This window comes from Pantherophis guttatus, chromosome 1 (assembly GCF_059756535.1).
Source record: "Pantherophis guttatus breed Tessera chromosome 1, ASM5975653v1, whole genome shotgun sequence".
In the NCBI taxonomy this organism is placed as follows: Eukaryota; Metazoa; Chordata; class Lepidosauria; order Squamata; family Colubridae; genus Pantherophis; species Pantherophis guttatus.
Genome location: NC_142063.1, coordinates 213,838,935 through 213,852,891, shown reverse-complemented (window position 1 = coordinate 213,852,891; position 13,957 = coordinate 213,838,935). Strand labels below are relative to the sequence as shown.

At 42.2% G+C, this 13,957-nt stretch overlaps 1 protein-coding gene across 5 annotated transcripts in view; it reads right to left on the bottom strand.

The window, feature by feature from the left end:
• Positions 1 to 13,957, bottom strand: part of MBOAT2 (membrane bound glycerophospholipid O-acyltransferase 2) — an 84,655-nt gene that overhangs the window by 65,077 nt on the left and 5,621 nt on the right. The gene's annotated exons all lie outside the window — the stretch shown is intronic.

The following is a 13,957-nucleotide window of genomic DNA, read 5'->3' as shown; positions in this document are numbered from 1 at the left end:
AGAACCTTTACCTTTACCTTTAGAGGACGAGGTAACTACACTCTGCAAAATATTTTAGGCTGGATTTTTCACTTTTTTAATTCATCATTTCAATGCATAGCCTGCCTTTCTATACAACAGTGTTGAGTAAAGCAACTTTTTAAAAAATTAAACACCTGCCAATAAGACAAACAGTCAAGGTCAACCAGATACAGGTAATCCATGACTTAAAACCGTTCATTTAGTGACCATTCAAATTTACAATGGCATTGAAAAAAGTGACATGACCGGTTTTCACACTTAACAACTGTTGCTGCGTCCCCATGGCCATATGATCAAGATTTGAATGCTTGGCAACTGGCACATATTTATGCTTGCACTGGTCATGTAATCATCATTTGTAACCTTCCCAGCCAGCTTCCAACAAGCAAAGTCATTGGGGGAAGTCAGATTTGCGTAATGACTGAATGATTCACTTAACTGCTGTGATTTGCTTAACAGCTGTGGCAAAAAGGTTGCAAAACAAGAAAAACTCATTTAACAACAGGCTTAACAGCAGGAAGTTTGGGCTCAATTGTGATTGTAAGTTGAGGACTACATGAGATGTTACTGCTCTTTTAATAGCCATTTAATAATCATCATCACCATTAAAGGATGACTTACAAAATGATGGAAACACTTGAAATCTTTAACCATATTCTTTATCTTACAAAGGGCAAAAGAGAACAAAGTTTGGAGCAATAGGGGGAAAATAGGCATGGGAGAAGATGCAAAGTTATCCATTCTGGAGACACTTTTTCAACCACTGTTGTTCCACTGGACTTTTCAAACCCTAACTAAAGAGGGAACTCAAGATTCAAATAAGCAAATGGAAGGAGATTGGCAAGAGTTTGAAATCACATCAAATATATTTTACAGCCCTAATAGAATTGCTAAAAAGGGATTATCTTTGGAATTCCCAGCAGGCTGCCTAAAGTTGCCAAAGTACCTGCTGATATCTCTTTTGGTACACTCCAAGCTTCCTGCTAGCTTCCGTAGAGCACAGTAGTAGGTAGACCTATCTAAAAATAATTCTGGTATACTAATACTTTATTCTCAAATATGTCCCTCCCCTCATTGCCAACATTTTGTAAATGGGGAAGGCCTTTTTCCCAGAGTTATTTTAAAACTCAGTTTGTTAGGTTTATATCCTGCCTTTCCATGTGTAGCTCAATATTCCAAACATGCATTCAAGTGAAATCAGGCAGGACATAAATCAAATGAATGAATGAATGAATGAATGAATGAATGAATGAATGAATGAATGAATGAATGAATCTCACACTAAGCTATCACTGATATTAAATAGCATACAAACTCATTCCTAGACTTTGTCTAACTTATTTTGTAGTGAGATGTTAAATGGTTAAGTCAAAGAGCAAGCCTACCAGTGAACTCTAGTAGTGATCTTAATTTTAATAAAGATAAAACATTTAATATAATTATTCCACCACAGATTCTACTTTCAGATGAGAAAAGTACATAGGTGATTAAAGGTGGCAAGATTCTCATTTATTTTCTCAAGCTTTTTCAGTATAAAAGAGACAAGATTTTGTTTTGTGAAAATAGTGCAGGCTTCAACTGTTGACAAGTCTGAAAACAACTACGGCACTACATTTCGTATGAAAATGAGAATTAATTCTTTACAATTTGATATGCCATGCCAACCCAAGGCTACTTATTTACAGAAAGGGAAAAGAAATTCAGAAGAGAAAACAAAGCTTTCACATAAAGGAGCTATTTAAAACTATCACTGGGGGCTGGAATTTGGGGGCAGTTTCTATTCATTACATAAACATGAGAAGCCTATCTCTCTCTCTGCTTTATTGGCTGTGGAAATCTAGAGTAGAATCCTTGAAACACTGAAGAGAGTGGAATTATAACAGTCCTTTTTGAAATACAAGGCCAAAGACTGGCCTTGTATAAAACCTTAATAAAACCATTCTAGGATTGCCCAAATCTTCCAGTTCTGTTTCTTCCCATATATGTGATCATCTACCTGTCAGAAATGGTGCAGTCTGTTTGGGCAGGGGGTTGGACTAGATCAGGGGTCAGCAATCCGCAGCTCTAGAGCCGCACATGGCTCTTTCATCCCTCTACTGCAGCTCCCTGTTGTTGGTCGGCTCCACAATTGATAGGGCTTTTGGTTAGGACAGGTAGAGGAAAAAGGATGCCGCACTAGGAGGAGACTATGATGGGGGAACCGGACTTCCGGTCGGCTCCAGGCTTGAACGGGGGCTTCCAGTTAAGACCTTTGTGGCTCTTTGAGTGTTTAAAGTTGCCGACCTCTGGACCAGATGAACTATAGGGTTTTTTCCAACTCTGTTATTCTGTCATCCCAAGCCAGAAAAGTAGATTATTTCAAAATATTACAATAGTTTCTACTCAATATTCTCCTTGCCTATTATTTCTTACAGGCTAAAGATAAATATTGATCAAAACCAAATGCTGCCATTCATAAAACATTTAAGTATCCCATTTCAAAAGTGTGACAGACGTACAGGTAGTTCCAGTTGTAGTCATTAAGGACTACTTGTATAACCTTTAAAATCCTTTTTGCGGCCTCTTGAAGAACATGCTGCCAACATTCAGAAGCACAAAAAACAATAGCACAATTTCCTGCTGATTTGGGACAGGACAGAAAACAAAATACAGTACAGTTGATGAGCTCTCACTTTGAAAGCTTTAAACTTATTTTAAAAAATATTTCCCATCCCCCCCAAAAAAGGAAAATTCCATCCTTTCTTATTTGCCACCAGTCGCCTGCTGTTCTCAGTATGCCAAATAATAATTTTATTAGAAAGTACAGTCCTGCCCACAGAAAGCAAACACTCACTGTTGAATAAAGTGACTCAAACTGTTGCTATCTGCACTTGATTAATTTACTGATTAAAAGCACACAGTTCTCAAAGTGGCACCATCCTAAAGAGACATGGGTGGCATATTTCACGCTTTCTTGCCCTCATTTTAAGATGCAATTTTCCTCCTGTTTGAACAAATAATATATGGGAGTTCATATTATTTTAGAGTTTTAAGTCTCTTACTCCTTGGTATTTAGGTGTTCTGGCTTAGCAATTTGTTCATGTCGTTAGATTCTTGCTAATAAAAGCATTTTATTGCATTTTATTATACAATTATATTACATATTTTAGTTTCTAAAACCAACAGTCCAGCCGATTAAGATGGTAATCTTAAATCCCAACATTATCAAGAACTGAAGCCCATGGTGTAAATGCCTGAAAATGATGACATGCAAATTTAGTGTCCAATACAGCTCTATTCAAGCAAAATCTCTGCCAGGTTATACAGGAACATGACAAAAATATTATTTTGCTTCACACAGCTGATCTGATAGGGATAAGGGACTGAGAGCAATACTTCCTAGCAATCAGCAGAGTTTTCAAAAAAAATCTAATTGCCTCCAATTCTGGCAATTTGCCATATACAAAACTTTGGATGACTTTAACGTTTTAATCAACTGCCTAAATGCATAAAATACCATTGCTATTTGTACCCCATCTCTGCCTAAGAATTTAGACAATACACAGTAACTTTTTAGGATATCTATTTCTATAATCAGCTCAAACCTGAAAAAAGAAATAAAATATCCCTTTGAATTGTAGTGCTATAGAAAAATGACTAAAACTACATAGGACAGCAAGAAGAACAAATCTCAACACTAGATTCTGGAAGCACTAATAATGAAGCTAAAGCTTAAACATTCTGGACACATAATATGACAGAAAGACACTGGAAAAGACCCAGAAATTTAGAAAAATTGAAGACAATCAAAAATAGGTCAACAGAAGACTTAATTGTTTAGACCCAATTAACGATTGACAATCAATGATCTCCATCAGATCACAAAGATGACAATGAACAAATAAATGAATAAATCATGTCTGCCCTTCCAAGTTATGATTCCTAAAAATACTTATTTAGTGGTTACAAGAATCATAATTATTGCAAGATTTTTAAAAAAATTGTCACTTTAATGAACTTTGGAGCCTGCTAAATTCTCCCATGGAATCCTGCAAATATGGATATAATTCTGTCCTCACTTAAACAGCAATAGCATTTGGATTTATATACCGCTTCACAGTGTTTTACAAGCTTCTCTAAGCAATTTACAGAGTCAGCATATTGCCCCCAACAATCTGGGTCCTCAAAAGGATGGAAGGCTGAGCCAACCTTGAGATAGTCAAGGTCAAACTCCTGGCAGTGAGTAGAGTTAGCCTGCAATACTACATTCTAATCACTGTGCCATCAGGGCTCACTTGAAATTGGTCCCAGTGCCAACAGCTCTGGAATGTGATGATTTCCTCATCAGAATATTTCTGAAAATTAATAAAAGAAATTAGATGGAGTATGGCAGCCATCAGCAGTGAAATTGCCTAGCTTATAGAATGGGTAAAAATGGCTGTAATTATACTTACTGAAAGCCAAGGAAGCAGAGATCAAATCATGTAAGTGTATTAGCCTAGCATTAGGCAGAAATTCAATATGTCATCTGCAAAAAAGATCTTCTAATACCTTGTCTCTCACCTTTTAAAAAACCGTATTTTTACACTACATTGCAAACTTGAACATGAAATTAACTGTTCTTACCTTGCATAGCTGGTTGTAATCCATATTTCCTTCAAAAATATGGAGAGAGGAGTAGAACATACATTTATACATTCCTAACAGAACCCATTTTAAGCACTGAAATAACCTAAATTAAACACTCCAACTCTAGAAGCGGGAACAGAGATACATTTCTCCCTTTTGAGTTCTCTAAAATGAGATGCCTCAGTTCAACAACAACAAAAAACCTAACTACCACTAAAATTTAGTGAGGCTATTTAATTAGAAATATAATGGTGAGTTGTGTTTTTACAGAAAAACATGTTTTAAATAAAGTTGTCAGTGCTAAGTTTTGTTACTAGTCAGCATTTATATTGTTTGATTCAGCTGTTTGTTTTAAAAACCATATGGTGATTTTCTTTGTTCACAATATAAAACCAACATATTAATTCAAAGTCTGCCTTTCAAACCTGGAGGGGAAAAGATGAAGAGCCATAAATACAAAACACAGATGCATTTTGCCATTGAATCCTTAAAAACTTCATAAATTCATACACATATGATACCCACAGAGGCAGACAGTCGCTCTCTCTCTCTCTCTCTTTCTCCTCTCTCTCTTCCTCTCCCTCTCTCTTTCACACACACACAAACGGAAGACACCTCCACTTTTAGACAACTGTTATAAAAGGAAAAGCAATTCCTCTCCAGACAAGGAGTGGACTTGAGTTTGCCCAAAAGTGTCCATATAGTTGCTGCTTGAAAGGAGTCCACAAGACAACAAACTGTGGGAAGCAAAGAAATAGCTATCTGGTCTTGTTCCAAGCACTATTGGCACCGTTAAGGACACTGGTTTGATATACTGTACTTCCTTTTCTAATCACTTTTAGAAATTGCTTGTTAATTGCTTTTCAGCTATTAGGAACTTTTGGGTCAAAGTGTTTTTCAGTAACAGTAGGGGTTCCTTCTATCCTTAGTGAAAAGAAACTTTTAATAGAAGTTCAAGGATTTAAACAAAATCTGGAATAAAAAGCCAATAGGTGATCAAAATATTGATTTTTTACAAACTAAAAGTATAAAATGTTGATGTTTTTACAAACTAAAGGTATAAAATTTAGGAAATAATTATAAGAATCCCTCTTGTTCTTTGCGTTACTCCCATTGTATCATGAGGTCCACAGAATTATAAGAATGCTTCCTTTGGAAAAATACTTTTGTTTTTAATTTTTTAAAAAAATCATAGGACAGGACTTTGAAAGTTGGACACTACAGGGAACCAGAAGCAATTAAAGATTACAATTAAAGGAGAATAATACTTAAATTTCACTTACTGATACACAATGGAGCAAAATATTTTAACATTGGACATATTCCAGAATAGTTTTGAACAATGGACCCAGAAATTAATTTTAGGAGTGTTTGCCTCTGTAAATAGGCTGTGTTTAAAAGATGCTAGGGAAGAGAAACAAGTTTTACACAGCAAGTTTGAAACTGATCCGAAAGTGAATTAAAAAATGACAAGTTCCAAGACTAATATAGAAAAAGATATTAAACTGGGCATACAAAAGAAATTGATGTCTTAATAGGTAAAAGAGATATATAAATAACAAACCAAAAAAGCTATTCAAATGAATGGATTACCTTAATGATTGCCACACTTAACAACTGTGGCAAAAAAATCACAAAAATCACTTCCAGTACATGGGTGTTTCAATTTACAACCGTAATGATTTATGACCAGATTTCTGGTCTCAACTGCAGTCGGAGGTTGAAGACTACTTTTTTCTTTTTCTACACCTTTTTAATTGTTAACATTTGTATTAGTTTTTATCATTATAGTTAATAGTTTTCAATAAAATTACTATTTAAAAAACAAAAAAGAAGCATTGTCTTACTCTAGTGAAAGTACAAAATACATAGCAGTCATAAAAAACAATATTCGGAATATTTACAAGAAGCAACAGTTATATGGTAGATTTTGGTTTGTGTAGACTTGGGGGAGAAATGATAGAACATATTGGATGTATTTCCTTTATAAATATTTTGCATTGCAAGAAATCTATACCAGCTACTCAACTATTAAAACTTAATATAAAACAGCATTTTAAGAGAGGGGCCCTCCCTCCTTCTGTATCAACTCAAATATAATAATAAAATTTAACATTACAAGTACCGATATAACTGGAGTCTAGAGCTCATATGCTTCTTCTATAATTTCTATACTAATGGTAACTACCTGATAAACTAATAGTTGCAGGTTTCCTGTATATGCTTCTCATATATACTCACATGAATAAGTCAGCTCTCAAATTTTAATCAAAATACCATGAAAACGGAGGGGGATGAGGTGGTTCAGTGGCTAAGACACCGAGCTTGTCGATCAAAAGGTTGGCAGTTCAGCAATTCGAATCCCTAGCACCACGTAACAGGGTGAGCTCCCGTTACTTGTCCCAGCTTCTGCCAACCTAGTGTTGTGGCTCCGTTACCGGAGCCTGTGTCATCGTCAGGAGAGGACTCCGAGAGTGAAGGGGAGGAGTTGGCAAGGCCTCCCTCTCCAGGACCCTCCTCTCTGGCAATGCCTTCGGTGTCCGCCGAAGGGCAAGAGATAGGGCCAGGGCCAAGCACGTCCACGCAGCCACAGATGGACAGTGATGAAGGTAATGAGTCTTGGCTGGACCCACACCAGCGTCGCAGAGATAAGCGCGCGCAACAGAAGAAAGGGCGTGCCTGAGATTAGGCTGAGTCACTGGACCACACCCCACAGGATATAAAAGGGAGCATGGTGGCCAGTCAAACCTTGTGACAAACAAAGCTGAAAGCTTCCACACCATTCTGCATTGCCGGACTTTTGCTTTAAGACTTTGCTGGAGTATCTCTGGACTTGATTAATTCTGTAATTATTGAGCTGCTTTCCTTTGATGTATCAGAAGTGGGGACAAGTTATCTCTCCTCTTTGTAAATAATAAACTCTTGGGAGGCAGCCACTAGGTTGTTGCTAAGTTCCGTTATCATAAGGAAAAGGATTTTGCCAGCTGGTTTGGTCTTTAACTCCTGAACGTCTGTTGGTGTGCGTGGGGTTGGGGACAGAACACCTAGCAGTTCGAAAGCACATAAAAAATGCAAGTAGAAAAACAGGGAACAACTTTGGTGGAAAGGTAACAGCGTTCCGTGATAAACCAATTGTGAAAATGAAAATATACAAAAATTTTGAGGATCAGCTTATGTTGAGTATGCATGGTGTTCTCTGTTTTTCTAGGATTGCCCTCATATCTGAGAGAGATCAAGAACAATATTTAGGGTTTTTTTTTCTTCCTTTATAAACTGATTGTGGCTGCCCATTATAACACAAGCTCATTTTGTGTATAAGCTCCTCCACAAGAGCCATTTTGTGTCAGCATGTACAATAAACTCTCAATTTGCTAAAACTGCCCATCACCCAAAGGTTTGCTTGATTCCAGTCTGAATTCAGCTGCTAGCTCTTCATTCATCCAGATAGTATATAAATTCTCATTGCTTTGTTCCCTAAACATCTATTGACACCCATATTTCTAAAATCAAAATATTTATACATTTTTCTACAGCATTAGAAGTTATTTTAAGTATAGCCTGCAGCTAAGCAAACAACAGTACATAACTATGCCCTGATAGACTGGTTTCACCGGAAAAACACATAATAATAGGTAGTTGTTGACTTACCACCACTTGTTTAGTGACCGTTCAAAGTTAGTTTAGTTTAGTTTAGTTTTATTGAATTTCTATACCGCCCTACTCCTGGAGGACTCAGGGCAGTGAATAGCCACGAAATAAAACACATACATATAAAAATTTAAAATCGAATAAAATGAATTAGATAAATTTGGCTGAATTAATACCCATAATTTAAAATACCCATATTTTAAAACACATTAAAATTTAAAATTTGCACTTAAAAGGGAGAAGATTTAGGCGAGGGCAGCTTGATGAAATAAAAGAGTCTTCAGCTCATGGCGGAAGGTGTGCAGATCCGGGATCCTCCGTATCTCTGGGGGGAGCTCGTTCCAGATCGTCGGTGCCCCCACAGAGAAGGCTCTCCCCCTAGTGGCCGACAGCCTACATTGTTTGGCCGATGGCACCTGGAGGAGCCCCTCTCTGTGGGAGCGTACTGGTCGGTGGGAGGCTATTGATGGTAGTAGGCGGTCCTGTAAATAACCAGGTCCTAAGCCATGGAGCGCTTTAAAGGTGGTAACCAGAACCTTGAAGCGCACCCGGAAGACCACCGGGAGCCAGTGCAGCTCGCGCAGGAGAGGTGTTACATGGGAGCTCCATGCCGCTCCCATAACCACCCGCGCGGCTGCACTCTACGCCAGTTGGAGCCTCCGAGTGCACCTCAAGGGGAGCCCCATGTAGAGAGCATTACAATAGTCCAGACGAGAGGTGACGAGGGCATGAGTGACTGTGCGTAGCGAGTCCCGATCTAGAAAGGGATGCAACTGGCGAATCAGGCGAACCTGATGAAAAATCCTCCCGGTCACGGCCGTCAAGTGCTCTTCTAAAGACAGCCGTGAATCCAGGAGGACGCCCAAGTTACGAGCCCTTTCCGTGGTTCGCCCCCAATAGCCAGCGATCGCGCCAGCTGACTATATCGGGACGTCGGAAACCACAGCCACTCGGTCTTGGATGGGTTGAGCCTGAGCCCGTTTCTCCCCATCCAGATCCGTACGGCCTCCAGGCACTGGGACATCACTTCAAGGGCATCATTGGGGTGGTCCGGGGTGGAGATGTACAGCTGGGTGTCGTCAGCGTACTGATGGTACTTCACCCCGAAACCACGGATGATCTCGCCCAGCGGCTTTACATAAATGTTGAACAAAAGGGGCGAGAGAACCGATCCCTGCGGCACCCCACATATAAGGGGCTTCGGGGTCTATCTCTGCCCCCCTGTCAACACAGACTGCGACCGGTCAGAGAGAAAGGAGGAGAACCACCATAAAACGGTGCCTCCCACCCCCAACCCTTCCAGCCGGTGCAGCATGATACCATGGTCGATGGTATCAAAAGCCACTGAGAGATCTAACAGGATTAGGACAGAGGAACAACCCCTGTCCCGAGCCCTCCAGAGATCATCAACCAACGCGACCAATGCCGTTTCCATGCTGTACCCAGGCCTGAAGCCCGACTGGAATGGATCCAGATACGATGCTTCATCCAGGTACTGGGGAAACTGTCGCGCAACCACACTCTCAGCAACCTTCGCAACGAAGCAAAGATTGGAGACTGGACGATAATTAGCCAATACTGCCGGGTCCAGGGAAGGCGTCTTGTGGAGGGGCCTTACCACCGCCTCTTTCAGGGCGGCGGGGAAGACACCCTCACCCAATGAAGCATTTATAATCCCCTGGAGCCAGCCTCGCATCACCTCCTGGGAAGCCAGCACTAACCAGGAGGGGCACGGGTCCAACAAGCATGTGGTCGCGTTCAATCTACCCAGAATCCTATCCACGTCATCTGGGGTCACAGGATCAAACTCATCCCAGATAACAGTCTCAAGACCTGCCTCAGTCACCTTCGCTGGATCTATCCAGTCGGAGTCCAGACCTGCCCGAATCTGAGTGATTTTGTCATGCAGATACTGAACAAAATCCTCGGCTCTTCCCTCCAAGGGGTCCTCCTGCGCTTCCTGGTGGAGCAGGGAGCGGGTCACCCTAAACAGGGTGGCTGGGTGATTATCTGATGACGCAATAAGAGCAGCAAAATGAGTACATTTTGCTGCTTTTATCGCCACTAGGTAATTCCTAATATGAGATCTTACCAGTGTTCGGTCGGATTCAGAAAGACTAGCCCTCCAACAGCTCTCTAGGCGTCTTTTCCGGCGCTTCATCTCCCTCAGCTCCTCGGTAAACCAAGGAGCCAGGCGAGATCGGCGCCGGGTCAGAGGCCGCAAAGGCACGACTCGATCCAGGGCTCCAGCAGCCGCCCTATCCCAGGCGGCCACTAGGTCTCCAGTCGAGGCGTGAGCCAGAACCTCCGGGATTGGCCCAAGCTCCATCTGGAACCTATCAGGCTCCATCAGGAGCCTGGGGCAGTACCATCTTATCGGTTCCGCCTCCCTGCAGCGGGGTGCCGCAGTTCGAAGGTCAAGGCGAAGGAGAGAGTGATCTGACCATGACAAGGGCTCAATGACTATATCCTCTATCTCGAGATCACTCAACCACTGTCCAGAGACAAAAACCAAGTCCAGTGTGTTTCCCCCAGTGTGCGTAAGGCCATGAATTAGTTGGGTCAGGTCCATGGCCGTCATGGAAGCCATGAACTCCCGAGCCACCTCAGTTGCCTCACCCACGGATGGCAGGTTGAAATCCCCCATGACCATAAGTCTGGGGGTATCAACCGCCACCGCGGCGATAACGTTGAGTAGCTCGGGCAGGGCTGCTGCCACGTGGCAGGGAGCCAGGTACGTGATCAGCAAACCCATCTGAACCCCATGGCCCCACTTCATAAGGAGGGACTCACAATCGGCCGTCTGAGGAACAGTGGTCTCCCTCGGCCTAAGGCCTTCTCTAATAATAACCGCTACTCCCCCACCCCTCCCCTGTGACCTCGACTGATGGAATGCGTGGAAACCTGGTGGGCACATTTCTACCAGAGGGACCCTTCCCTCCGGGCCCAGCCAGGTCTCCGTAATACCCGCCAGGTCCGCTCCCCCCTCATAAACAAGATCACAGATGAGGGGGGCTTTATTTACTACGGACCTGGTGTTGCACAGCATCAGACGAAGGCCCGGGCCCTGAAGTTCTGTACTACCTGGAGAACGAGTGGAGCCTTGGGGGCCGAAGCACCCTACCGCTTGAAGACAGCGGGTGCGTGCTCCCTTAACATGATATGGCCCCCTGCTCCCGCCATATCTACCCCTCCCACACACAGTACTGATGGTAGAAACACAGTCTGGACAAGCTCGACCCCCTCCAGATCCCCCCCCCCGCTGAATGTCCTGGCCAGGCCCAACCCTCCCCTTGGTGGATTATCCCCCAAACCCACAGCCCTAATTCCAATCCCACCCCCCTCCCCCCTCCCCCCTCCCCGGACCCCTTAAAAGTTTAGACAAAGACAATTTTAAAAATCCCCACAGCCCCCTCTTTGCGGCATGCCACCTCTTGGGGTTCCAAAGCCCGTCATTGAGGTAGGCCCTCAATAGAATGGAGGGCCAAGCCTGCGAGAGGGGGAGTCTCGCAGACCAAGAAGCTCCGCTGCTGAGTACATTGACCATAACGGGTAACACGACCATATCCTGAGGGTCTATATAAAAAGGACCAGGGAGAAGACAAAGGAATGGGGGATCTCAGAGACATATTCGCAGGACCAAGTCCACTGTCCCCTCAAAACAGAGGACATAGTCCAAAACCAAGACGACCACATTCCAAGGGGGAAATAGATCCAACCACCCTCTCACGGTGGTTAGGTCAGCTGGACAGCCCCCTCTTGTGGTGAGATGGTAGCGATGAACCGATGCGTATAGACAGCGTCCGGGGGTCAGGTCCAAAAATCGCCCTCTCACGGCGGTTGGTCCGAAGGTGAGGTCCCCCCGCTGGCAAAGTGCATATATGTAAAAAACCTCCCGGTTCAGCCCCCAGGAGGCTCCGACACCTGGCCACCCTCTCACAGTGGTTGGAGAAATGTCTAGCCCCCTCAGCCAATGGGATGCAGCCATGTACCAGCCTCCCATTCAGGTGGAAATAGCCCTCTCCTGAGTCAGGGGGGTTCAGAATAGTGATGGAACATAGCGCCAGTGAGTCCCACAGGCTGACAGTTGGTCCAGGTTACAACAGCACTGAAAAAAAGATTTATAACCGGTCCTCATATTGTACAACTGTTGGAGTGTTCCCATTGTCAGGTGATCAAAATTTGGGTACTCGACAACTAGCACGTAAAGAAGGCAGAGCCAAGAGAGGACTCAGCCTGGAATCATTTGGTTCCCACAAATGGTCCAAGTTCACTCCCCCTTATATTCCATTAACTCTTATCTAACACCAATTTAGTGTTGATTGTTAGTTGACCAGATTCTTGGTATAGGCTTGAGCAATAATTTCAGTCAAAGGACAAAACACTGTTCCCATATATTCTATCAGTATTAGACTTTAGAGCAGGGGTGTCAAGCTCACGGCATCACATTGTCATATGATGTATCGCAACTTTTTTCCCCTTTGCTAAACCGGAGGTGGGAGTGGCCAGCACATGATGCATCCAGCCCACGGGCTATGAGTTTGATACCCGTGCCTTACAACAATCCTGTATTACTATTATTTCAATCAGAAAGATTCCAGGTTGTAACAGAAACTTCTAAGTAGACAACTTCTGCAGTATCAGTTGTGCCGAATCAAAAGGATGACATTTACAAGTTAACTAGGAGTCATATTAAATTGCTCCTGCTAATAAACAGTGCAAATTAGCCTTATTATACTAAATCTCTGTTGCTAAAGTTTTCCTATTTCTCACACGTTTTCTTCTGGTGTACCATTAGTGCTGTAGCAAGTGAAGGGTAAAGCTGCTATATGAGCACAGAATAGGAGAGTATTCACCTTTATAAGAGATAAAAGCATATGTTTCATTTAATTTGCTTCAATGCAAAGTGAATACGTTATTACAGTGAAGCTAATAATTCTTTTGCACCTGCTCATTTTAGTACAAATAAAGTAATCTTTTTCTTAGGCTGAGTATATTTATTCCCCACAGCCAAAAACACAATAAGTGATTCTAATAAGCCCGATTATTCTTCACAGCTCACTTTTATAGCTGTAGGCAGTTTTGGCTTAGAACTCTTAGAGTCTTCACAAACTAAGTTCAAAACTTGTTCCCAGTTTGAGATGGAAGATTTTAGATTGTCTTTGTCCTGATTTCTAGAATCTGTGATAATGATTTTTGCCTGCCACCATGAGATTAGCAGCCGTAGGGAACCTCTTGTCTATCAGAGCAACCCATTTCTATGGCAACAAAAAAAACCCCCACCAATGCCAGAAGATACTTCTGCCTGTTGCAGTCACTGGGGTCAGACCAAACAAAGACCAAACATAGGCCTACCGACCCTTGGAGCAAAGAAAATCTTCATACAACAAGGACATGACAGGTGATAATAAAAATTAGAATTCTTCGAGGATGAGAATTGTCCCTAAAGATAGTTGGGATGTTTGGGATGTTTCACAATTAATAACAAACAGGTTAGACAGACCACAACTTATCTGACACATGAGTCACTAGGTTAGATTCTTCATGTCTTTTTTCATGCTTCAGGGGGGGAAATCCAACTCCCTATAATTGAAACACACCAGCATTTTGAACAACTATCTAACAACGTACTGATAAATTGCCACAACAATATTGGAAATTAAGCATTTTAGTTAACTTT